Raw genomic sequence first — 27,528 nt, 5'->3', positions numbered from 1 at the left:
GGATTGAGTTCCGGAGTCATGAGGTCATTTTGCAGCTGTACAAAACTCTGGTACGGCCGCATTTGGAGTATTGCGTACAATTCTGGTCACCTCATTATAGGAAGGACGTGGAAGCTTTGGAACGGGTGCAGAGGAGATTTACCAGGATGTTGCCTGGTATGGAGGGAAAACCTTATGAGGAAAGGCTGATGGACTTGAGGTTGTTTTCGTTAGAGAGAAGAAGGTTAAGAGGAGACTTAATAGAGGCATACAAAATGATCAGGGGGCTAGATAGGGTGGACAGTGAGAGCCTTCTCCCGCGGATGGAAATGGCTAGCACGAGGGGACATAGCCTTAAACTGAGGGATAATAGATATAGGACAGAGGTCAGAGGTAGGTTCTTTACGCAAAGAGTGGTGAGGCCGTGGAATGCCCTACCTGCAACAGTGGTGAACTCGCCAACATTGAGGACATTTAAAAGTTTATTGGATAAGCATATGGATGATAATGGCATAGTGTAGGTTAGATGGCTTTTGTTTTTTGACTTCTCATGTCGGTGCACCATCATGGGCCGAAGGGCCTGTACTGCACTCTATCGTTCTATGTTCTATGTTCTATCCCTAAACTCATCATTAGCAAATTCTCTCCCATTGTCCGTAAGGAATTTTGCCAGTGGACCCATTCCTGTCCCTATCCATTTTTCCACGATTTGATCCAGAATTACTCTCTTTTCTTTACTTCGTACAATCATTGATTGACTAAATCTGGTTGCTAAATCTACAAAATGCAAAATAAATATATTATCTGCTTTATCCCAGATCTTAAGGTCCATGGCCACAATGTCGTTAAAATCCCTAGCCAAAGGTAGGGTTACTATCGGTCATGCTGGTGTCCTTCTGTACTTCCGACAAACTTCACAGCAGTCACTAACCTGTTCTATCAGTTTAGTATTGTCGTCATCCCTTACCCCTGCATCCTTTAATAAATTCTTCAGCCTCCGAGGAGACGGATGTGCAAATTGCCTATGCAGTTTTAATACCACAAGCTTTTTATCATCTAAAGTCCCATTTTCAACTGCCATTAACACATCCTTAACCACTCTACTTGAAATATTATTTGTCAGTAATGGAATACATTAGTGTCCCAACTGTGTAAATTGTAAGTCCACCATCTTTCCAAAAATTGTTGCCTTATCCTGTTCCATATCCAGTTTCATGTGTGCTTTCTTCATCGACGGTCTGCTCAGAAGCAACGATATCTCACTTGTTACAACATCCGTGCTAATGAAATGATTCCCTCCGGCAATATTGCAAAGGATCACCACTCTTTTCAGCAACTTCGGAGTATTATCATCCCCAAACCTGAAACTTGTGGAACTTTCAAATTCCTTAACCTTGTTACGATTTTCAGCATTCAAAGAGTCCAGGTAACATTTTAACCAGTCAATTCCACACACAGTAGATGTGCAGCCACTGTCCAATACAGCACAGTTGAAAGATTCTGCAACCAACACCCTCATGACCGGCGTAAAACTGCTTGTCAATCGGACAATGCCTTCTATCTGGTCACTATCTTTTTCCTCTTCTGATTCTTCCGTGTCATGTGTCGCTTCAAACACTCTATCATAACGAGTTGGACAGTTGAAAGCATAATGGTATTGAGAGTCACATCGAAAACATCGATTTATCATGCCCTGTGCATTTCTGGGGTTCATCTTCCTATTGTAGGTTCTAACTAGTTTTCTGTCTTCATAATTTCCTTGTCTCGGTCTCCTTCTATAGTCTTGAGCCCTGTTCGTAGCCATACGATTTTGCCATGCTGTTCGTAGTGTATCTTCCATATTCTGCCTTATTGCAGGCTGACCTATTTGGGTCATCAGAGCTATCGGAATCGAATGTTTCCCCAGAAACGTTTGTAAATCTTTTGTCATCTGTTCGAATAAGGTATCCTTATCAGTAAACTGAACTCCTGTCAAAACCAGGAGCCTATCCATGTTGCTCACTCTGGCACAGTCAAGTAATTTAAAGGCCGACACAGACTGTGGAAATTCCAGATTGTGTTTCTGCAGCCTTTTATATAGTCTGGCAAATTCCATTATATAGTCTTCCATGGAGATATCCTCCATTTTCCAGAACTTATCAAAATCCGACCATGCTTCATATGCACTTAACAAGTCATCTTTCTTATAAATCTTCTGAGTCTATCTCTTCCAATTCCAGCTCAGATTTTACTGCCATATGGTAGAGAAAGAGCCAATGCCATACGTTGTTTTCTCTTTCCCAAAGCAGTTACCTTAGTCCACGTAACTACTGCACTTCTCCATTGGTCGTACGATTCCCTTTCAGAAAATAAGGGAGGATAGTCATATCCAGAAGAGTCTAAAGTTCTGTTCCTTTTTCACAAACACACATTTATTTCATTCCAACAGCCTTTGCACAAAACTCTAACCATCCATCACCTGACAGAGGCCACCTGAAGCCCCTTTACATATCAGTGTCAATTAATGGATACTTCACATAAATGAGACAACTAATTGCAATGTCTCTTCACCCATTACTTAACATCCATCTCAAAGCTCTGTTTAAATTATGCACAACGTCATTATCTGAGCTGCTGGCTGCATGTGTGAAATTGAGTGTCTGCATCTTCTTGTTGTTAGTCCATTGACTGGCCTGGTTGCATTCCTTGGATATCCGGAAGGAGAAAGGCACAAGATTAAAACAGTGGTATGGGGGAAAGGGAAGTAAAAGACGCATTAATATACCATTGTAAATCAGAGGAGAGCATGGCATGAAGGGGAAGTGGTGTGGGACATGAGAAGGATAATTAGATATGAAGATACCGTCATCTTCAATTGTGCTAATAACATCCAGTACCATCTCTGCACAGGAGGTAGGACATGCAGGCACCCTGCTTCCTCCAGTTTTGCACCACATTATCCTCCAAGAAAGGGGGATTTGTGTCAATGAGTGTCATGGAATCTGAGTGATGCGACTGTCATGGTTGAATATGGCAGTGTGTGTAAACTGAGAGATATGGAGGGTGACATGTACACCAGTGTTAAACGTGTGAGGGTGCAGTGAGGCTATCAAATATTAGGTATAAATCAATTGAAGGGTGCCGCTAATGGGATATGGTATTTGAAGAAGCATTTATTGACCTTGATCACTCATGTGAGATCATTGAACTTTTTGCGATATATGATCCAGGTCCTCAAAGCTTGACTCCTGGCATTGATCTTCACGACTATCTGCTCCCACTGCCTTTTGTGTGTGTGTGTCTAGGTGGCCTCCTTCCACTTCACCTCCTTACCCCATCCCTACCACCACTTTTGGATTACAAGGCATCTTTCTTCTTTTGCACCACCTCCTCCATGGCTCCAGTGAAATGAGCAAAGCCTTGGCGCCTGCTCTCTCCCATGCTGTGTCATTTTGCAATGCTTCCCAGGCCTGAGTCACTTCCTGAATGAATACCAATGCCTGCTCCAGTCATACCTTTTGGCAAAGGCCAGTTCTGGACAATTCAAGCTGCTGTAGGGAAAACATAGAAAATAGGAGCAGGAGAAGGCCACTCGGCCCTTTGAGCCAGCTCTGCCATTCATTATGATCATAGCTGATCATCCAACCAGTTCCTACCTTCCCCTCATATTCTTTGATCCCTTTAGCCCCAAGAGCTATCTAGAACATAGAACATAGAACAGTACAGCACAGAACAGGCCCTTCGGCCCTCGATGTTGTGCCGAGCATTATCCAAAACCAAGATCAAGCTATCCCACTCCCTTCCATTCTGGTGTGTTCCATGTGCCTATCCAATAACCGCTTGAAAGTTCCTAAAGTGTCCAACTCCACTATCACAGCAGGCAGTCCATTCCACACCCTAACCACTCTCTGAGTAAAGAACCTACCATGGACATCCCTCCTATATCTCCCACCTTGAACCTTATAGTTATGCCCCCTTGTAACAGCTACATCCACCCGAGGAAATAGTCTCTGAACGTCCACTCTATCTATCCCCCTCATCATCTTGTAAACCTCTATTAAGTCACCACTCATCCTCCTCCGCTCCAAAGAGAAAAGCCCTAGCTCCCTCAACCTTTCCTCATAAAGCCTATCCTGCAAACCAGGCAGCATCCTGGTAAATCTCCTTTGCACCCTTTCCAATACTGCCACAACCTTCCTATAGTGAGATGACCAGAACTGCACACAATACTCCAAATGTGGTCTCGCCAGGGTCATGTACAGTTGCAGCATAACCCCCGCGGCTCTTAAACGCAAGCCGCCTGTTAATAAACATTAACACACTATAAGCCTTCTTCACTGCTCTATCCATTTGAGGGCAACCTCCAGAGATCTGTGGACATGACCCCAAGATCTCTCTGTTCCTCCACATTCCTCAGAACCCTGCCGTTGCCCTGTAATCCGCATTCAAATTTTTCTACCAAAATGAATCACCTCGCACTTATCAGGGTTAAACTCCATCTGCCATATTTCGGCCCAGCTCTGCATTCTATCAATGTCTCTTTGCACTAATCCCTGTGGTACACAGCTGGTAACTGGTCTCCAGTCTCAAAATTTTCAATCCCCCGCCACCCTCTGTCTTCTGTGTGATAGCCAGTTACTTATCCAATTGGCCAAATTTCCCTCGATCCCATACCTCCTTACTTTCTTCATAAGACGACCATGGGGAACCTTATCAAAAGCCTTACTAAAATCCATGTATACAACATCAACTGCTCTACCTCCATCTACACACTTAGTTACCTCCTCAAAGAATTCAATCAGATTTGTGATGCAAGACTTACCCTTCACGAATCCGTGTTGACTATCCTGGATTAAGCTGCATCTTTCCAAATGGTCATAAATCTTATACTTCAGGACCTTTTCCATTAACTTACCAACCACCGAAGTAAGACTAACCGGCCTATAATTATCAGGGTCATTCCTATTCCCTTTCTTGAACAGAGGAACAACATTCACCACTATCCACTCCTCTGGCACGATCCCCGTGGACAGTGAGGACTCAAAGATCAAAGCCAAAGGCTCTGCAATCTCATCCCTTGCCTCCCAAAGAATCCTTGGATATATCCCATCTGGCCCAGGGGACTTGTCGACCTAAGGTTTTTCAAAATTGCCAATACATCTTTCCTCAGAACATCTACCTCCTCCAGCCTACCTGCCTGTATCACACTCTCGTCCGCAAAAACATGGCCCCTCTCCTTGGTGAACACTGAAGAAAAGTATTCATTCAACACCTATTTCTCCTATTTCTTCTGACTCCATGCACAAGTCTCCGCAACTGTCCTTGACTGGCCCTAACCTCACCCTGCTCATTCTTTTATTTCTCACATAAGAGTAAAAAGCCTTGGGGTTTTCCTTGATCCGACCCACCAAAGACTTCTCATGCCCTCTCCTAGCTCTCCTAAGCCCTTTTTTTTAGCTCATTCCTTGCTACCTTGTAACCCTCAAGCGACCCAACTGAACCTTGTTTTCTCATCCTTACATACGCTTCCTTTTTCCTCGTGACAAGACATTTAACCTCTTTTGTGAACCATGGTTCCCTCACACAGCCATTTCCTCCCTCCCTGACAGGGACATACCTATCAAGGATACACAGTATTTGTTCCTTGAACAAGCTCCACTTTTCACTTGTGCCTTTCCCTGACTGTTCCCATCTTATGCTCCCTAATTCTCCCTATCCCTCTCCATTGCAATAGTGAAAGACACCGAATTGTGGTCACTATCTCCAAAGTTCTCTCCTCCAAACAAATCTAACACTGGGCCCGGTTCATTACCCAGTACCAAATCCAAAGTGGCCCCCCCTCTTGTCGGCCTATCCACATATTGTGTCAGGAAACCCTCCTGCACACACTGTACAAAAACTGCCCATTCCGAACTGTTCGACCTATAGAGGTTCCAATCAATATTTGGAAAGTTAAAGTCACCCATGACAACTACCCTGAGACCTCCACATATATCCATAAACTGTTTTGCAATTTCTTCCTCCACATCTCTATTACTATTTGGGGGCCTATAGAAAACTCCTAACAACGTGACCGCTCCTTTCCTATTTCTAACCTCGGCCCATATTACCTCAGTAGGCAGATCCCCTTCGAACTGCCTTTCTGCAGCCGTTAAACTATCCTTGATTAACAATGCTACTCCTCCACCTCTTTTACCACCTTCCCTACTCTTGCTGAAACATTTATACCCCGGAACTTCCAACAACCATTCCTGTCCCTGTTCTAACCATGTCTCCGTAATGGCAACAACATCGTAGTCCCAAGTACCAATCCACGCTCCAAGTTCACCTACCTTATTCCGGATGCTCCTTGCATTGAAGTAGACACACTCCAACCCATCTTTCTGTCTGCTGGTACACTCCTGTGACCTTGATACCCTCCTCTGTGCCTCACTACTCTCAACACTGGCTTCTGGACTACAGCTTGTTTTCCCACCCCCTGACAAATTAGTTTAAACCCCCCGAAGAGCCGTAGCAAATTTCCCTCCCAGGATATTGGTGCTCCTCTGGTTCAGGTGCAAACCGTCCTGTCTGTACAGGTCCCACCTTCCCCAGAATGTGCTCCAATTATCCACGTAACTGAAACCCTCCCTCCTACAGCATTCCTGCAGCCACGTGTTTATCTGAACTCTCTCCCTGTTCTTAACCTCGCTAGCACGTGGCACCGGCAACAAACCAAAGATGACAACATGGTTTGTCCTGGCTCTCAGCTTCCACCCTAGCTCCCTAAATTCCTGTTTTAAATCCCCGTCCCTTCTCTTACCTATGTCGTTGGTACCGATGCGTACCACGACTTGTGGCTGCTCCCCCTCCCCCTTAAGGATTCAGAAAACACGGACCGAGAGGTCACGGATCCTGGCACCCAGGAGGCAACATACCATCCGTGAGTCTCTTTCGTTGCCACAGAAACGTCTATCTGTCCCTCTAACTATCGAGTTCCCAATAACTATTGCTCTGCTGCTCTCCCTCCTTCCCTTCTGAGCCACAGGGACGGACTCAGTGCTGGAGAACCATTCACCGTGGCTTACCCTTGGTAGGTCGTCCCCCTCAACAGTATCCAAAGCAGTATACTTGTTACTGAGGGGAACAACCACAGAGGATCCCTGCACTGACTGCTTCCTCCCAGCCCCTCTCACCATCACCCATCTATCTTGATTCTTCGGAGTAATTACATCCCTGAAGCTACTATCTATGACCACCTCTGCCTCCCGAATGATCCGAAGTTCATCCTGCTCCAGCTCCAGTTCCCTAACGCGGTTTCTGAGGAGCTGGAGATGGGTGCACTTCCCACAGGCGAAATCAGCAGGGACACTGATGGCGTCCCTCACCTCAAACATTCTGCAGGAGGAACATTGCACTGCCTTCCCTGGCATCCCCTCTAGATAAAACAAGAAAAAGAAAGAAAGAGAAGCTTACCTGTTATTCATTCTACCCCTTAGTTAGAGGAGGTGGAAGGGTGGGGGACACTACAAGTTTAGTGTCTAGGGTTTAGGAACCGCCCAACTTAAATACAGGTAAAAATAAAACACTTAACCAGCAACCACTGCGCCCCGCACAAGAACAGCAATCAGCTGTTATGGGCCCACGCAAACAATTTAAATCTTTAGTCACTCTGTCCTCACTCCGACCAGATTCAGCTGGAAACTCCGAACAGTAAGTTTAAAAAAAATTTACTCCCCTTCTCAGCAAGCACTCACTCAGCAACCACTGCACCCTGCACAAGAACACCTCAGGGAAAAGAAAAACTACTTTCCAGTCACCAGCCAATCACTTACCTGCAGGCTGTGAAATCACGGTTCAACTTCTTTCTACTTCTACCTGCCCTTGAGTCTCCCTCTTGATCTTTTCTCGGCTGGGATCCTTACAGTGATTGTTTTATCTTTGGTTAGAGGAGGAGACAGGTAGGGAAACACTGAAGAAGTGTTTGGGGTTTAACTGTCACTTGGCAACAGCTCCTCCACAAACCACCTTCTAGATACAGTGACCACAATGCACAGATGCAAATTCTCCCCACAACAGCCAATCAGCAGCTCCACTCTGCTGCCCTCTGCTGGATCTCTGCTATATCTAACTCCTTCTTGAAAGCATACAGTGATTTGGCTTCAACTACTTTCTGTGGTAGCAAATTCACATAGGCAGGCTAGCTTTAAGTGATGAAAGACACTCTCAATATTGCCCCCCCCCCTTCCCACTAACATGTCCAGCCAACCAACACCATGGTTAGCATTGGCTAGACTCTGAAATCAACAGGCATGGGTTAATGCATTGCAATTTGAATGCACATGCACCATTATCTGGCTTAAATTTATAGTATAGTTAATAACAGGCAAAATGTTATTCTTCCTCCTGGTCACATTAAAGATTTCAATTAGTCAACTCTTTTATCAGTATTGCCTCTGTGCCCTGTCTGCCATGCAGCGCCTGCTTGAGTTTCTACCTTAAGCTAACTCCACTTTCCAATAATGCATATAATATCAGCCATTTTATGATGGTATCGCTAAAACCTACAAAGTATACGTCTCTTCTTACCTACAGATCTTCGCGTATCCATTTCCCTGGGTGAATAAGAAGGTGGCACTTTCTCATGTGCCTCTGCTTCTCTGCTGCTGTTGGGCACTCCACAGCTAATTAACTACATTTCTCGTTTAAATTGGACATCCTTTTTTAGCCTCTGCTTTTATTTGAAGGTCATCCATTTTCAGCTGAACATAAATCATCAGTTTTCATCTGTACTTCATTAATATTTCCATCACATTAATCTGATTTGGAATCCTCTCAGCTTCTATCTATTACATTATCTCTGCAGTTTTGCTTTGGATTTATTGCAGCTGCTGCTGAATCTTCACCTGTGGTTTTATATTTGCTGTTGGATCTTAGATGGAGACATCACTGGATGCGCTTCTGGGTCTCGGTTGATGTATACTGAAACCTCTTCCTGATTCACAAAACCATGTACTATATATGATTGAGTCTCCGTACGATGCTTACGTAAACTTATTTTTTTCCACAAAAGGCAGTTAACATTGCTCATTTTCCGCAGGTGAGCCTGGACGGGGTGACGAGTGGATGGGATTTTGAGTAAGCGAGAATTTGAGCCATTGAGTTCTAAATTGCTGGGAGTTTCTGCGGAGTAGATGTAGGAAAGCTGAACAACCCAAGGGCACAACCTCAGACTGAAGGGACGATCGTTCAAAATCGAGATGAGGAGGAATTTCTTCAGCCAGAGGGTGGTGAATCTGAGGAACTCATTGCTGCAGAAGGTTGTGGAGGCCAAATCACTGTCTTTAAGACAGAGATAGATAGGTTCTTGATTACTAAGGGGGTCAGGGGTTATGGGGAGACAGCAGGAGAATGGGGATGAGAAAGATATCAGCCATGATCGAATGACGGAGCAGACTCGATGGGCTGAAGGGCCTAATTTTGCTATATCTTATGGCCTCATGGAAAGGAGCGCATGAAATTAATGTTCAGAACACTGAAAACATTAATGATGTTTTAATGCCAGATTAATACATTTCTATGTATTAAAGATGTCAAAAGATATAGGAATAATGCTGGAAAATGGTTTTGAGGTGAAAGATCAGCCATGACCTAGTTGAATAGCGGAGCAGATGTGAGGAGGTGATTAGCCTACTCCTATAGCCTACTCCTGTTTCTATATCCTATGTTCCTGTGTTCCAATCTCCCGTAATCTCCATCAATCCACAGTCGAACACAACCTTTCTCAACCCACCATCCCCTCCAACTGACCTACTGAAAACTACCACACAATGCTCAATCTACCATAATCTCCCCTTCCCACTGTTCCACATCAGTCTACTGCATTCTTCTCCCACATCACCACATCTTTCCCTTGTCATGATATGCTCTCATGCACATAATGAGATACAGACAGGCAGTGACAGACACCCAGTACAGCCAATCAACACACAGGACAGAACACAACCAATCACCAGGCAGAACACTAGAAGATGGCTCCCACTTTTAAACACACGAGGCATCAACACTCTGCCTCTTTCCACTGGTGACAACTGTAGTGACAGTCAGGGTGTATATATTAGTTAACACCTTCTACACATGGCTCAGAGCTAGCCTGGTCTAGTTAGTTATAGCAAGCACGCTTAGATTAGTAGAGTGTCAAACCCACAGCAAACTGTGTGCACTGCTTACTGAAGCGTATTAAACTAACATCACAGTTTGGAGTCTACTTTCAAGTACAACTGCATCCAGTTGCAGTCTGTGTTACCCCAGGGTGAATAACACAACATCCCTGACTACCGTTTAGGTTTGGGGGGGGGTACTCAATATTCTAATGGTAGCATTTATGATTTATTTTAACTCCATTAATTCCTCTATTGAAACAGCAGAGAGAGAATTTTGATGTCAAGGTGCTGAACATTTGTAAAATAACTGCTCGTGGTAATTTTGAGTCTTGTATATGTGTTGACATTGATAATGTACTGCCATCCGACAGAGCAGAAAATGTGCTCTGCCCCATGTGACATGTGGAATTCTGTGCTGCAGGGTGAATATTTAATTTCCATTTACAAATCCTTCCAGCATTTTTCATTATAGAGCGAGCATTAACATCTGTGCAAACAGCTGAGCCATGAAGGGGTCATTGTCTTCCAATCTAGATCAAAATTAGTGAAATGCAAAGGCTTTGCAATGCCTCCAATGCCATTCAGAAACCCAAACAACAACATGCCCTTATGTAGCAGGTTAAGCATAATAAACATCCAACAACAACTTCACAATGAGTTAACGAGTGTTGAAGGCAAGATAAAAAGAGGGGTTGGTTTTGAGCAGGTATCTGTGGGAGGGGAAGGAGGCAGCATTCCACTGGATGGAGGTGAGATGACTGGAAGCTCTGTGGCTGAAGTGGAGACAAAACTGAGTCCATAGTCAGTGGAATGAAGGATAATGCACAGGGCTGCATTCGGCTGCAAGTGTTACGAGGATACAGACAATTAAGGTTAGAAAGATTTTCAAGTTGATTAATTAGAGTGTAAGTTACCAATGGAGTTTGGCAAGGACAAGTTTAACAGAGGAGCAGGACCTATGTCGATGATGAGATCTTGGCTAAAATTGTCATTACTGAAAGACTAAACTGGGATGGTCAGCATCCACAGCTTTGGAGAGTTCAGGATAGGCAGTGATAGTGCCCCATTGACAGTGGATGGAGGTGAAATAGGAATGGAGCTAGGCAATGTTATAGAACTAGGTGGTGTAGATGGGGCTAAATATGGGGTTTGAAGCTCAATTCAAGGTTAAACAGAACACTGAGATGGCATAATGTCAAACTTTATATTTTTCCCTTGTTTTTCTCTCATTTTATTTTCTCCCACTGTCATTTTGTTGGTTATCCTTTGCTGATTTTGAAAACTGTACCAGTCAGCAGACTCAGTACATTCCTTGTCATGACTATAAGCCCCTTTTTTCTACCTAGTACTATCCTTTATCTCTTTAGCTAGCTGTAGATAGATCACCTATCTCATTACTATATTTTTATTTCACAGAATTGTAAGATATTTGTAAAATATTCACCATTTCTTCATCTACTTTCTCAATCTATATTTGCCAAATAACTCATAAGGGTGTGTGCTCAGTCCTCTACTGTACTCCCTGTACACACACAACTGTGTGGCAAGATTTAACTCCAACTCAATCTTTATGTTTGCAGATGATATGACTTTGGTGGGTCATATCTTAAACAACGACGAATCCAGCTACAGAAGGGGTATAGATCACTTGGTTGCATGGCATACCAAAAACAACCTCCCCCCCCCCCCCCCCCCCCCCCCCCCCCCCCCCCCGCATCAATGGTTCCGAAGTGGAGATGGTCGATACCTTTTAAGTTCCCGGGAGTCACCATCACCAACAGTCTGTCCTGGTCCACTCATGTTGATGCAACAGTCAAGAAAGCCCAGCGTCTCTATTCCTATGGAAGCTAAAGAAATTCAGCAAGTCTGCATCGATTCTCACAAACTTCTACAGATGTGCCATAGAGAGCATCATTTCCGCCTGCATCACAGCTTGGTATGGCAACTGCTCAGCCCAAGATCACAAAAAACTGCAGAGTGTGGTGAACTCAGCCCTACACGTCACACAAACATGCCACCCTCACATTGATTCTGTCTACACCTCCCGCTGTCTCAGGAAGGCAGACAGCATTATCAGAGACCTCTCCCAGCCAGGCTTTGCCTTCTTCCAGACCCTTCCATCATCAGAAGATACCAAAGTATGAAGACCCACAAATCCAGACATAGGAACAGCTTCTTCCCCACAGCTACTAGACTCCTCAACGACTCTCCCTGGGACTGATCTGGTCCCTGTAAAAACACTATTCACAACGCCCTATCCTGCTCTTGCTCACATATTTGCTTTGTTTAGCCCTTGTTCCACACTGTAACGAATCACTGTTTGTCGATGTACCATTTGTCAAAGTACTCTGTCGATTATTCTTTTTTCGTCTACTGTGTATATTCTCTTGGCCGCAGAAAAATACTTTTCACTGTACTTTGGGACATGTGACAATGAATCAAACCTTATGTAATTTAACCTTATGTAATTGACTTTATTTACATTTAATACTCTTGGTTTAGACTTCTGTATTCACTCTCAAAAACAGGATGAAAAATTATCATATTATGATTGCTCTTTCTCAGAGGATCCTTTACTAATTAGACCTGTCATTCCATATAACAACATCTAAAAATAGCCCGTTCTCTGTTTGATTCCATGACATATTGTTCAAGGAAACTGTGTCAAATTCTCGATGAACTCATCCGCCAAACTACTTATGTCAATGGACTTATCTAGTCACTGTGAAGCTTAAAGCCCCCTCCCCTCCCCTCGCCCCAACAGTTGCATTTCATTTGTTACAAGCTCTTCTGATTTCTTGCCTAATACTGTGCCAACAGTGTAGCTACAATGAGGAGGCCTAAAACGACTCCCACCAATATGTTCTGTGTCTTGTTATGAATTATCTTCACCCATACTGATTCTACTTTGTGCTATCTCTAGCCAACACTCTTACCCGCTATTGTTCCATTCCACTACTTATTATCAGGGCTATGCTCACGTTAATGGTTGGTTGACTATCTTATTAAAGATACACTGATGATGGGCAATACTGAGAGCAAAAAAAGAAAGTCTGCTGGGGCACTGAATTAGTAGTTAAGAGGCAAAGATCTGTAATGCTGCATTCTGTGTTCTCAATTTACTATTAAAGAAATGATATGTGTCTTGCTTCCTACTTCATCATCTAGCTTGGATCCATTTAACAGCCCTCACTGGCATCACATTTCATCTTTTCAGAACATCAGTATCCTAGAATATTTATTTCCTAACTTTGGTCACCATGCCGCCATGCATGTAGGGGTGTGGATGTGACATATTTACATAGGCAAAACCTATTATAAAAGTATTTACCTAATCAAGATGCTACTCATTGAGGGTTGATGGTGGGAAAATGTTCCCTGGTGTAGAGCTCTGCAGATGACTGTTTCAAGAAGTAGAAAACCCAGCACGGCAAGTAAAGGGGAGATAAATACATCATACAGTCATGGAAATAATTGAGAAATGAAGCATATTTTTGTGAAGAAGGCAATAAGAAGAAATTAATAAAGTGCTTGTGTCTTTTTATAAGTTACATTTTTCGGGACGTGGGCTTCGCTGGCTAGGCCAGCATTTGTTGCCCATCCCTAATTGCCCTTGAGAAGGTGGTGGTGAGCTGCCTTCTTGAACCGCTGCAGCCCATGTGGTGTGGGTACATCCACAGTGCTATTAGAGAGGGGCTCAGGATTTTGACCCAGCAACAGTGAAGCATCGCAATATATTTCCAAGACAGGATGGTGAGCAACTTTGAGGGGAACGTCCAAGTGGTGGTGTTACCATTTATTTGCTAACCTTGTCCTGCTAGAAGGTAATGGTTCTGGGTTTGGAAGGTGCTGCCGAAGTAGACTTGGTGAATTCCTGCAGTGCATCTTGTAGGTGGTACACACTGCTGTTACTGTGCATCGGTGATGGAGGGAGTAGATGTTTGCAGAAGAGGTATCAATCTGGTGGGCTGCTTTGTCCTGGATGTCAAGCTTCTTTAGTGTTGTTGGAGCTGCACTCATCCAGGTAAGTGGGAAGTATTCCATCACATTCCTGACTTGTACCCTGTAGATAATGGACTGGCTTTGGGGAGTCAGGAGGTGTGTTACGCGCCACAGGATCCTAGCCTCTGACTTGCTCTTGTAGCCACATTATTTATATGGCTAGTCTAGTTCAGTTTCTGGTCAATGGTAAATCTCAAGAGGCAATAGTTTGATTCCCTCTTATTGGAGATGGTCATTGCCTGGCACTTGTGTGGTGCGAATGTTACTAAATCTCAAGCAAACATTTTAAATTTGCCGTAAGAAGAGTAAAATGGTAAGTCATTTCCAAGTCCCTGAGAATAAATGCTTTAAGGAAGACGAGATCAAACAAGGTTACAGTATGTTAAGCATTTGGTGGAGTAGTAGTATTATAAATAATGTAATGACTAAAAGCTATTGTGCATCTGTCATGAGAATGTCACTTTAAGAAACGTTTGGCTGCTCATGTTACTGCAGTGATGTCAGACTGTGGGTGGAGCTGAGCTCTGGCTCTGCTTTTTAGTTTCACTTTGAGAAAAGCTTGGGTGTGTCTGTGTTTTTTTTGGTTTCGTTTTCAGTGTTGGAGCTGAAGCCAGACAAAGCACGTGTACTGCTGTTCTCTGTGCCATGAATTATTTGGTGAATTCAGAATTATAAATGTTCTCAGTAGTGAATGTAAACCTGATGTGCTTATGTTAAAAGGTGTTTCAATTGTCTTCTGGGTGTTGTTTGGGAAGTTATTAAGGATTACTGAGTGTTGTATTCTTTGGGTGTTGTATTTGAATTAATGGTTGCTAAGATGTTCACTGCATGTTTTAAAAAGGTTAACTTGAGTTCATAGAATAAACATTGTTTTGCTTTAAAAAATACTTTTCCATTTCTGGTGTACCACACCTGTAGAGTGGGCCGTGTGCTCCCCATACCACAATCTATTAAAAGTTGTGGGTCAGGTGAACTCCATGATACACTTTGGGGTTCTCTAAACCCTGGCCCATAACACATCATTGAAGAACTTGAGTTTTTGAAGTAATCAAGCACACTCATAGTCCCAGAATTTCACTGATTATCTTCATTATAAGAAAGCATGCATGATAAAATGATAGCACAATGCAGCATCCACTGTGAGAAGAGAAGCATTTACCATGTCAACACCTCTTAGCAGCACTGGCAGCCATGTCAAACATTGAAACCATACCGGGCAGCCAAATTCAGATATTTCCAGAGCAATTTAATTCACAAACGCAGTGCCCGAGGCACAAGAAAGGCTGGTTTGATGATCGGATGTTTGAGGCTCTCTATTAAAAAGAGCCAGAAAAAATAAGGAGTCCATTTATAATGCAGAGGAGCACCCAACCCCCTCTCCTCCCCTCCCTGAGGTGCTTTGTTCAGTAAGCATAATAAAAATCGTGGAGCTGGTGAATGCTGTCTCCAGGCCTGCCAGATCTGGCAGGGTGTCAGGAATAAGATGACAGATCTCACAAAATTCATCAAGGTGAGTCAGTAAAATATGAATATATGCATGACATACATCTGCCACAAGTATGGATGCAAGAAAATCATCCCAGGCAAACTGTTCACCCGTGCATGCTTCTCTATAGCAAATACTATTGATGTGCTCATTCATGATGGGCTATCTTGAAATTATAAGAGAAATTAATGATTTTGGGCTGCGAGAAGCTGACTAAAAAGAATTCTGAAGGAAAATGAGGGGATATATGAGAAGGGGTGAACGATGGCAATGTGTTGGAGGAGGTTCCATAAAACGGGGATACAACCTGATTTACACGGGTGACCAGAACTCCTGAATGTTACCCCCCGCCCCCCCCCCCAGCTATTAAAAAAAGACACACACCCCCCAGCTATTAAAAAAAGAGGTAGAATGGTACAAGTGGGAAAGAAGGAGAATGTTAAAAATCAAATTGAGGAACCAGTCGGGTTTATTTGAAGGACAAGATTGGAAATTTAATATTCCTGGCTATAAACCTTTCAAGAGGAATAGAGAAGGGAAAAAGGCATTATTAATTGAGGAAATGATCATAGCCACAAATAGGACAGCTCTGGTTAATTAGGCTCAGGCAGAGTCCCTCAAGGTAGAAAATGTTGGTAATGATTTTGCAATGATTATGGTGGTAAATAAAGCTCCTTGCAGCATGTGTTCATAGAATTAGCCTAATGTATTGAAGGAAATGGGGTCTCATGGACTGATTCAGTAGAATGGTGGCAAACCAAGTAGTTATGAAGAAAAATTAAAACATTCGAGATTTTTTTTCAAGAGAAGCAAAGGTTAATCAAATTATGTTTTGTAAGACAATGTTTTGTATTATGTTTTGTAAGGCAATGATTTTGTAAGACAATGACCATCTTCTACAAGAGAGGATCTAACCACCGTCCCTTGACATTCAATGGCATTACCATCACTGAATCCCCCACAATCAACATCCTGGGGGTTACCATTGATCAGAAACTGAACTGGACTGGCCATATTAGTAGCGTAGCTACCAGGGCAGCTCAAAGGCTAGGAATCTTACAGTGAGTAACTCACCTCCTGACCCCCCCAAAGCCTGTCCACCATCTACAAGGTACAAGTCAGAATGGAATACTCTCCACTTGCCTGGATGAGTGCAGCTCCAACAACACTCAAGAAGCTTAACACCATCTAGGACAAAGCAGCCCGCTTCATTGTTCCTCCTTCCACAAACATTCAAACACTCCACCACTGACAAAACAGTGGCGGCCATGTGTACCATCTACAAGATGTACTGCAGTAACTCACCAAGGTTGCTTAAACAACACCTTCCATCCCACAACCACTACCATCTAGAAGGACAAGAGCAGCAGACACCTGGGAACCCCACGAACTGAAGGTCCCCTCCAAGTCACTCACCATCCTGACTTGGAAATATATCGCCACTCCTTCACTGTTGCTGTGGCAAAATCCTGAAACTCCCTCCCTAACAGCACAGTGGGTGTAGTTACACTCGAGGATTGCAGCGGTTCAAGAAGACAACTCACCACCACCTCCTGAAGAGCAACTAGGGAAGGGCAATAAACGCTGGCCTAACCGACGATGCCCACATCCCGTGAATGAATAAAGAACAAAGAATAAAAGCTTATTTCCACTGGTGAGTAGGAAACGGCCCTGGAATCGGGATTAATCACTCAAAGAATAAAACTGTCCTATTAGAGCATGGAGTGCTTTCCCACAAGCAGAGACTACAAACTTAAAATGAATTGGATAAAGATTTGAAAAGATAAAAGCATTAAAGAATATAGGAACTATCAGTGAAATGGGGTTAAAACTCTTCAGTTGAATGGTCAGAGCCACCACGAGTGTAATGAGACCACTAAGTTCTTTCTGTCATGTCAAGAGTCAAATGTCAATCATACGTATGAATGGGTAATGTTAACGTTTAGGAAAAGTTGTAACTCTGGGGTGATTATGATTATGGAGTAAGATCTCTTAGTGTTTGATGATAAGAGTGTTGGAGGTCTCCCAGTTACATAGCAACAGAGTTAAATATCACACTGCCACAAGGCGTACAACATTCACCCATGTTGCCTTGATGTCAGTGGCCATGAAAATATGATGATATCCTTAATGATAACTTAGAAACTTTTCACCAGGTCAGTTTTAATTAATGTCTTTCATGACAAAGACTCCTCAGAGGAGATCACTCACTGAGAAATCACTGTCATACAACTCACATATACCTTTTCTTTGGCAAAAATATACTTTATTTTATTAAAGGCCGGGATTTTCCGTTGCGAAGCTGCCGTGCCACAGCTGTTACCGAGGATGGAGAATTCGATACGTCATGCTCCAATGACAGGGTTCCCTACTCCCACTGCTTGTGAATGGGATTTCCCATTGAACCACCCTACCCTGCTGAGAAAGCTGCGGACAGAGGTGCACTGCCAGCGAGACCAAAGAATCCCACCACCAGCGAACAGCCGGAAAAACAGCAAAATTAGACTTACCACTTACCTTTCCTGATTACCTCACTGCACCAAATTACCAAGTTCCAATTCCCACTCTGGATGCGTCTCATTCACTCAGGATGTGTCTGAGCAATAGTGGAGCAGGAGATAAAGGATGCGATTGGGAGGATGCAGTCGGGGAAGGTGGCAGGGCCGGATGTGTTTCTGGTGAATATTATTAAAAATTCAAGGATAAGTTGGCACCCCTGATGGTGGGGATGTTTGAAGAGATGATAGGGAAGGGGGTGTTGCCACAAACATTGGGGCAGGCATCGATTTCCCTGTTGCTAAAAAAAGATAAGGATCCGACGGAGTGTGGGTCGTATAGGCCCATATAACTTCTGAATGTGGACGCAAAAGTATTGGCGAAGGTACTGGCGGGTAGGCAGGAGGAGTGCCTCCCGAAGGTGATAGGTGAAGATCAGACGGGGTTCGTGAGAGGGAGGAAGCTCTTTTCAAACATTAGAAGGGTATCGAGCGTCGTTATGGCACCGACAGAGGGGAAGGAAACAGAGGTGGTTGTGGCATTGGATGCTGAGAAGGCGTTTGACCGGGTAGAATGGGGGTACTTGATGGCAGTTCTGGCGCGGTTTGGGATTGGACCAAGATTTGTGAACTGGGTAAAGCTACTCGGTATAAGGAGCCGAGGGCGAGTGTCCGCACAAACAACATCAGCTCGAGACACTTTTCTCTCCACCGTGGGACTAGGCAGGAATGTCCTATGTCCCCCCCTGGTGTTTGCACTCGCGATTGAGCCGTTGGCCATCGCATTAAGAAGTTAGGGGTATGGAAAGGAATAGTGCGGGGGGGGGATAGAGGATAGGGTGTCCTTATATGCCAATGACGTGCTGTTATACGTGTCGGAACCGAGTGTGTCGATAGGCGGAATATTGGAGCTGCTTTGAGTATTTGGGTCTTTCTCGGGGTACAAACTAAATCTAGACAAGAGTATTTTGTGGTATCTCGGCCGGGGGTGGGGGCAGGGGTGGGCGAGCTGCCATTCCGTAGGGCAGGGTCTCACTTTAGGTACCTGGGGATTCAGGTTGCCCGGGAGTGGGGGGGGGGGGGGCTCCGCAGGTACAACATTTCTAGTTTGGTGGGGAGAGTGAAAGCTGATCTGGCAAGGTGGGATGGTCTCACTCTGTCACTGGCGGGTCGGGTACAGGCAGTTAAAACGAACGTGTTGCCGCGATTTCTGTTTATTTTTCAAAGGCTGCCGATTTTACTGCCAAAGGTGTTTTTCAGAGAGATTGAGGGAAGGATTACATCGTTCATATGGGAAGGGAAGGTGGCCAGAGTTAGAAAGGTGCTGCTACAGAGGGGAAGGCAGGCAGGTGGTTTGGATCTTCCGAACCAGATGTATTACTAATGGGCGGCGAATGTGGAGAAGGTGCGGAGCTGGGTCAGAGGGATTGATTCCCAATGGGTCAGAATGGAGGAGAGGTTGTGCAGGGGGTCGGGATTGAAAGCACTAGCAACAGCGCCACTCCAGATAGCCCCGGGGAAATACTCAGGGAGTCCGGTAATAAGAGCTTCATTGAGAATTTGGTGGCAGTTTCGCCAACACTTCGGGTTGGGGGTAGGGTCAAGGGAAATGCCGATTCGGGGGAACCACAGATTTGAGCCAGGGAGGTGGGATGGAAATTTTCGGAAATGGGAGGAGAAGGGGATTAAGACAGTAAAAGATTTGTTTCTTAGGGGTCGGTTTGCACGACTGAAGGAGCTGGAAGCGAAGTATGGGCTGGAGGAGGGGGAAATGTTTAGATACATGCAGGTTTGAGATTTTACCAGAAAGGAGATACAGGGCTTCCCGGTGGAACCGACCTCCACGTTGCTGGAGGAGGTGCTGACGACAGGGGGACTGGAGAAGGGGGTAGTGTCATTGGTTTATGGGGCTATTTTGGAAGAGGAGAAGGCACACTGGAAGGGATCAAAGCAAAGTGGGAGGAAGAGTTGGGAGAGGATATGGAGGAGGGGTTCTGGTGTGAGGTGCTCTGGAGAGTGAATGCCTCCACCTCGTGCGCAAGGTTGGGGCTGATACAGCTGAAGGTGGTATACAGAGCGCACCTCACGAGGGCGAGGATGAGCCAACTCTTTGAAGGAGTAGAAGATGTGTGAACGTTGCGGGGGGTGGGGGGGCCCGTTAATCACGTTCATATGTTTTGGTCCTGTCCAAAGCTGGAGGATTACTGGAAGGAGGTTTTTAGGGTAATTTCTAAAGTGGTGCACATGAAACTGGACCTGGGCCCCCAGGAGGCCATATTCGGGGTGTCGGACCAGCCAGGGTTGGAAACGGATGCGGAGGCAGATATTGTAGCCTTCGCCTCGTTGATCGCCTGAAGGCGGATCCTGATGGGTTGGAGAGCAACCACTCCACCCTGTGCCCTGGCGTGGCGGGGGGACCTGTTGGAATTCTTGACTCTTGAGAAGGTTAAGTTTGAACTGAGGGGAAGGATGGAGGGGTTCTACAATTCATGGGCATTATTCATTATGCACTTTCAAGAACTGGATAACATCGAACATTAGTTGGGGCGGGTGGGTGGGAGGGTTGGGGGGAGGGGGGCTGTGTGTCTTAATGGGAACTATGGGTGATTCCTGATTTCTTTTTGTCGTTTGTTTATGTGAACATGCGGGCTAATGTTTGGGGTTTGGTGGGAGGATGGGATCGTTGTTATTGATATGGGGATTGACATATTTGTCACTGATTATTGTTTATTGTTGGTGGGTGTAAATTTGGGAGAAAATGTGAAAAAGGAGGAGAATAAAAAATATTTTAAGAAGAAAATAATGAAACACATGTCACAATTAAGTTGGAGCGTGTGATGGAGGCCAGTACAGCAGTGGAGAGTTTCCATCAGCGGGCGCAGGAGTCCACAAGTCTGCTCAGCTAAACACAGATACTGAGCCTCAGAGCCGTCAACAAAGAGGATTCTCTGAAGCAGCAGCAGAAAATGTGTGGGGTTTTGTATAGCCTTGCCACAGGTATTGTTCAGGGTTGGAGAGTGATTGGAGCAGTCGGTCTCTGACATCAGTGCTACGATGCCTCAGGTCTCCATGCTGATGTCGAGGTTCATGAAAAGAATGGCCACTTGCATGGAGCATTAGATGCTCTGACCCCAAATGGAGGATGAAGTCGGAATTGTGATCCAATTGGAAAAATCCAGCCCAGTGGGTCAGTAGCTGCATTACTTCTGATTAGTTGAAGGATGCTTGTATTTAATCCAGCCCAGGCATTCCTAGTTCACAACTGAGTGGCCAAAGCTGGCCTCACTCTGTCAGACTCCCCCCTCTTCCCCAATTGCAGCTCCTCCGAAAATGCTGAACAGTAATCACCCTCCAGTCCTTTCTTCTGTGCAATGTTGTGCAAGGCATCGCTGGCCACTGTCTTTCTCCACATCCTTGCTGGTGCATATGGAAGGGTGTCCCAAATCTGTCCAGGCACCTGAATCGCATCTGCTGCATCCTGATGATCTGCTGTATAACCGTGCTTAAGCTCATGCAGCTTTGGTTGTATCTTTCCTACACACCAGTGTGGGGGCTGCTCACTGGTATCATCAGCGACGTACTGAAAGCATCCAAGGAGCCATCTTCTGACGCTGCTTCAAGGTATGGAGATCTGTGGGAGAGTTGACTGGCTCAGGTTGAAAGAAACATGGCAGGAACTTATATAGGCAAGCATGATAGTCTTTGGCGGATACATAACAGTTAAAACAAACGTCATGAAATTCCTTTCTGTTGATAAATACTGCTGGGTGACCTGGGGAAGTTTTGTTTGCCACGTGTGTGCCTGTGGGAATCCAGCCAGAACAGCATATTTGAGGAGCCTCTCCTTCTGACTGGACTCATCAGCAGCAAAGTGCAAGTGGGTGACGGATGACATCAATCACTTGGAAGATGAACTTGTGCACAACAGATTGAAAGATTTCATATGTCACCAGTTGGAGGCTTAGAACATTGAACATAGAGCGATACAGTGCAGTACAGGCCCTTCAGCCCACGATGTTGCACCGACACGGGAAGTCAAAAAACAAAAGCCATCTAACCTACACTATGCCATTATCATCCATATGCTTATCCAATAAACTTTTAAATGCCCTCAATGTTGGAGAGTTCACTACTGTTGCAGGTAGGGCATTCCACAGCCTCACCACTCTTTGCGTAAAGAACCTACCTCTGACCTCTGTCCTATATCTATTACCCCTCAGTTTAAGGCTATGTCCCCTCGTGCTAGCGATTTCCATCCGCGGGAGAAGGCTCTCACTGTCCACCCTATCTAACCCCCTGATCATTTTGTATGCCTCTATTAAGTCTCCTCTTAACCTTCTTCTCTCTAACGAAAACAACCTCAAGTCCATCAGCCTTTCCTCATAAGATTTTCCCTCCATACCAGGCAACATCCTGGTAAATCTCCTCTGCACCCGTTCCAAAGCTTCCACGTCCTTCCTATAATGAGGTGACCAGAACTGTACGCAATACTCCAAATGCGGCCGTACCAGAGTTTTGTACAGCTGCAACATGACCTCATGACTCCGGAACTCAATCCCTCTACCAATAAAGGCCAATACTCCATAGGCCTTCTTCACAACCCTATCAACCTGGGTGGCAACTTTCAGGGATCTATGTACATGGACACCGAGATCCCTCTGCTCATCCACACTTCCAAGAATTTTACCATTAGCCAAATATTCCGCATTCCTGTTATTCCTTCCAAAATGAATCACCTCACACTTCTCTACATTAAACTCCATTTGCCACCTCTCAGCCCAGCTCTGCAGCTTATCTATGTCCCTCTGTAACCTGCAACATCCTTCCGCACTGTCGACAACACCACCGACTTTAGTGTCGTCTGTAAATTTACTCACCCACCCTTCTGCGCCCTCCCCTAGGTCATTTATAAAAATGACAAACAGCAACGGCCCCAAAACAGATCCTTGTGGTACGCCACTTGTAACTGAACTCCATTCTGAACATTTCCCATCATCCACCACCCTCTGTCTTCTTTCAGCTAGCCAATTTCTGATCCACATCTCTAAATCACCCTCAATCCCCAGCCTCCGTATTTTCTGCAATAGCCTACCGTGGGGAACGTTATCAAACGCTTTACTGAAATCCATATACACCACATCAACTGCTCTACCCTCGTCTACCTGTTCAGTCACCTTCTCGAAGAACTCGATAAGGATTGTGAGGCATGACCTACCCTTCACAAAGCCATGCTGACTATCCCTAATCATATTATTCCTATCTAGATGATTATAAATCTTGTCTCTTATAATCCCCTCCAAGACTTTACCCACAACAGACGTGAGGCTCACCGGTCTATAGTTGCCGGGGTTGTCTCTACTCCCCTTCTTGAACAAAGGAACCACATTTGCTATCCTCCAGTCCTCTGGCACTATTCCTGTAGCCAATGATGACATAAAAATCAAGGCCAAAGGCTCAGCAATCTCTTCCCTGGCTTCCCAGAGAATCCTAGGATAAATCCCATCGAGCCCCAGGGACTTATCTATTTTCAGCCTGTCCAGAATTGCCAACACCTCTTCCCTACGTACCTCAATGTCATCTATTCTAATAGCCTGGGTCTCAGCATTCTCCTCCACAACATTCTCTTTTTCCTGAGTGAATACTGACGAAAAATATTCATTTAGTATCTCGCCTATCTCTTCAGGCTCCACACACAACTTCCCATCCCTGTCCTTGACTGACCCTACTCTTACCCTAGACATTCTTTTATTCCTGACATACCTATAGAAAGCTTTTGGGTTTTCCTTGATCCTACCTGCCAAATATTTCTCATGTCCCCTCCTTGCTCGTCTTAGCTCTCTCTTTAGATCCTTCCTCGCTACCTTGTAACTATCAAGCGCCCCAACTGAAACTTCACACCTCATCTTCACATAGGCCTCCTTCTTTCTCTTAACAAGAGATTCCACTTCTTTGGTAAACCACGGTTCCCTCGCTCGACGCCTTCCTCCCTGCCTGACCGGTACGTACTTATCAAGAACACGCAGTAGCTGTTCCTTGAACAAGCTCCACATATCCAGTGTGCCCAACACTTGCAGCCTACTTCTCCAACCTACCCCTCCCAAGTCATGTCTAATGGCATCATAATTGCCCTTCCCCCAGCTATAACTCTTGCCCTGCGGGGTATACTTATCCCTTTCCATCACTAACGTAAACGTCACCGAATTGTGGTCACTGTCCCCAAAGTGCTCACCTACCTCCAAATCTAACACCTGGCCTGGTTCATTACCCAAAACCAAATCCAATGTGGCCTCGCCTCTTGTTGGCCTGTCAACATACTGTGTCAGGAAACCCTCCTGCACACATTGTACAAAAAATGACCCATCTAATGTACTCGAACTATATCTTTTCCAGTCAATATTTGGAAAGTTAAAGTCTCCCATAATAACTACCCTGTTACTTTCGCTCTTATCCAGAATCATCTTCGCCATCCTTTCCTCTACATCCCTAGAGCAATTTGGAGGCCTATAGAAAACTCCCAACAGGGTGACCTCTCCTTTCCTGTTTCTAACCTCAGCCCATACTACCTCGGAAGAAGAGTCCCCATCTAGCATCCTCTCCGCCACCGTAATATTGTTCTTGACTAGCAGCGCCACACCTCCCCTTCTTTTGCCTCCTTCTCTGAGCTTCCTAAAACACCTAAACCCCAGAACCTGCAACAACCATTCCTGTTCCTGCTCTATCCATGTCTCCGAAATGGTCACAACATCGAAGTCCCAGGTACCAACCCATGCTGCCAGTTCCCCTACCTTATTTCGTATACTCCTGGCATTGAAGTAGACACACTTCAAACCACTACCTGAACACTGGCCCCCTCCTGCGAAGTCAAATCTGTGCTCCTGACCTTTATACTCTCAATCTCCCGTACCCTAAAACTACAATCCAGGTTCCCAAGCCACTGCTGCATTAGTTTAAACCCCCCCAAAGTGCACCAACAAATCTCCCCCCCAGGATATTTGTGCCCCTCAGGTTCAGATGTAGACCATCCTGTCTGTAGAGGTCCCACCTTCCCCAGAAAGAGCCCCAGTTATCCAGAAATCTGAATCCCTCCCACCTGCACCATCCCTGTAGCCACGTGTTTAATTGCTCTCTCTCCCTATTCCTCATCTCATTATCACGTGGCACGGGCAACAACCCAGAGATAACAACTCTGTTTGTTCTCGTTCTGAGCTTCCATCCTAGCTTCCTGAAAGCCAGCCTGACATCCTTGTCCCCTTTCCTACCTATGTCGTTAGTGCCAATGTGGATCACGACTTGGGGCTGCTCCCCCTCCCCCTTAAGGACCCGGAAAACACGATCCGAGACATCACGTACCCTTGCACCTGGGAGGCAACATACCAAACGTGAGTCTCTCTCGCTCCCACAAAATCTCCTATCTGTGCCCCTGACTATCGAGTCCCCAATTACTAATGCTCTGCTCCTCTCCCCCCTTCCCTTCTGAGCAATAGGGACAGACTCCGTGCCAGAGGCCCGTACCCCATGGCTTACCCCTGGTAAGTTTCCCCCCCCACAAGTATCCAAAGCGGTATACTTGTTACTCAGGGGAACGACCGCAGGGGGTCCCTGCACTGACTGCTTCTTCCCAGTCCCTCTTACAGTTACCCATCTATCTCCAATCTTTGGTGTAACTAATTCCCTGAAGCTGCTATCTATGACCGCCTCTGCATCCCGAATGATCCGAAGTTCATCCAACTCCAGCTCCAGTTCCCTAACTCGGTCTTGGAGGAGCTGGAGATGGCTGCACGCCCTGCAGGTAAAATCAGCAGGGACACTAACGGCATCCCTCACCTCAAACATCCTGCAGGAGGAACATTGCACTCCCATCCCTGCCATCCCTCTAACTTCCAACCAAGATCTGATTAATAAATTTAAAAAAAATTTAAAATAATAATGTAAATATGGCACTTACCTCACACCAATGGGTCTTATTATTAGGTTAGAGGAGGAGGGCGGGTGGGAAACACTACACGTGTAGTGTCTCGGGTTTCCTCTCCACCAGAGTTTATTAGTTGGGGGGGGGGGAACCTTCCCAGAAGTCCGCGGGTCGAACTTCCGGTTCCGTTCAAACTTCAGGCCCCTGCACGCCGCTCCCGCCGAAATGGCTTCTTGTGACCATGACTGCCACTGGCTACATGTATCCACCATTCCACTTGGTGTGAGGCCTTCTTCCAGAAGTCTGGAAATGTGAGAAATCATCTGACGGGAATGTCTGAGCCTCTTGCGGCACTGGCATTCAGTCATGTCCAGAAAGCTGATCGTATACTGAGATATATCGCCTCCTGCTGGAACGTTTGTGTTCCTGCCTTCTATCCTGTCGCGCAACAGGTGGTTGAGGAAAAGACAGCTGGTGTTGGAGTTGGTGCTGTTGATGTTACTCATCAAAGGGTCAAGATCAAGCTGCAGAAGCAGTTTCCCATTGCTGCTGGGAAGCTGACAGCTGGGAAGTGAAATGAAAGTTGAAAAACTCCAACGTAGCTGATGTGACCTCCGGAGTCACAGAATTTACAGTGCAGAAGGAGGCCATTCAACCCATCGATTCTGCACCGGCCCTTGGAAAGGGCACCCTACTTAAGCCCCAGGCCTCTCCCCTTTATCCCCGTAACCCAGTAACCCCACCTAACCTTTTTTGGACACTAAGGGGCAATTTAGCATGGCCAATCCACCTAACCTGGGGAGAACATGAGTGTTTAAACACCACTCAGTTACCTTTTAACATACTCAAATAACAGACTACATTTCTCTCGCTCTAACAAATGCACTTGAGTTAAATGTTTAAGTCAGCAGGTTCCTGCCAGCTTCCAGAGATTTCAGGGCTTTTTTTTACCATGCCTCCTGCATAGACACCAGTCCACCCTGAAAGGTTACAATTCCCCACCATATTGTCACTGCCTGGAAAGATTTTTACATTGATACTCTCAGCTGTGGTGGCCTTTAGCACCACAGGGAGAATTATATGAAGATTTGTTCACTCCTGCAAGTTTTCACTGAGGAGGCAGAAATAAAGATTATTTTTATTTTTATTTTTTATTTATGCTGTTTTGCAGCCTTTGGCTTAGCTTCATCTCCTCCGACACCGCACGTTCGTCAACAGTTCGTTCTGCTTTGAATAAATCAAAGTACTCAATCTAAAAAGTCTTCATAATCTTCCTTGAGTGCACTGAATATTCCTGCTGATCTTCTCCTGCCAATTTCACACCCATGACCACCACCATCTAGAAGGATATTGAAATTGAAAGTTGCCATAGTCTCCAAGGACTGTTGGCTGCCCTCCCCTTTTGAGGGAGAGCTGACTGGTGGTGATTTAACCTGAGGGTTACCACACCTCAGGCGAGGGGCAAGTTTAAGAAGGCAGGGCCTTCATGGGTAAACTCAGCCAGTACAGGAAATGAACCTACGCTGTTGGCGTCGC

Source organism: Scyliorhinus torazame, chromosome 18 (assembly GCF_047496885.1).
Source record: "Scyliorhinus torazame isolate Kashiwa2021f chromosome 18, sScyTor2.1, whole genome shotgun sequence".
NCBI classification, from domain to species: Eukaryota; Metazoa; Chordata; class Chondrichthyes; order Carcharhiniformes; family Scyliorhinidae; genus Scyliorhinus; species Scyliorhinus torazame.
This window is presented reverse-complemented; position numbering follows the sequence as displayed.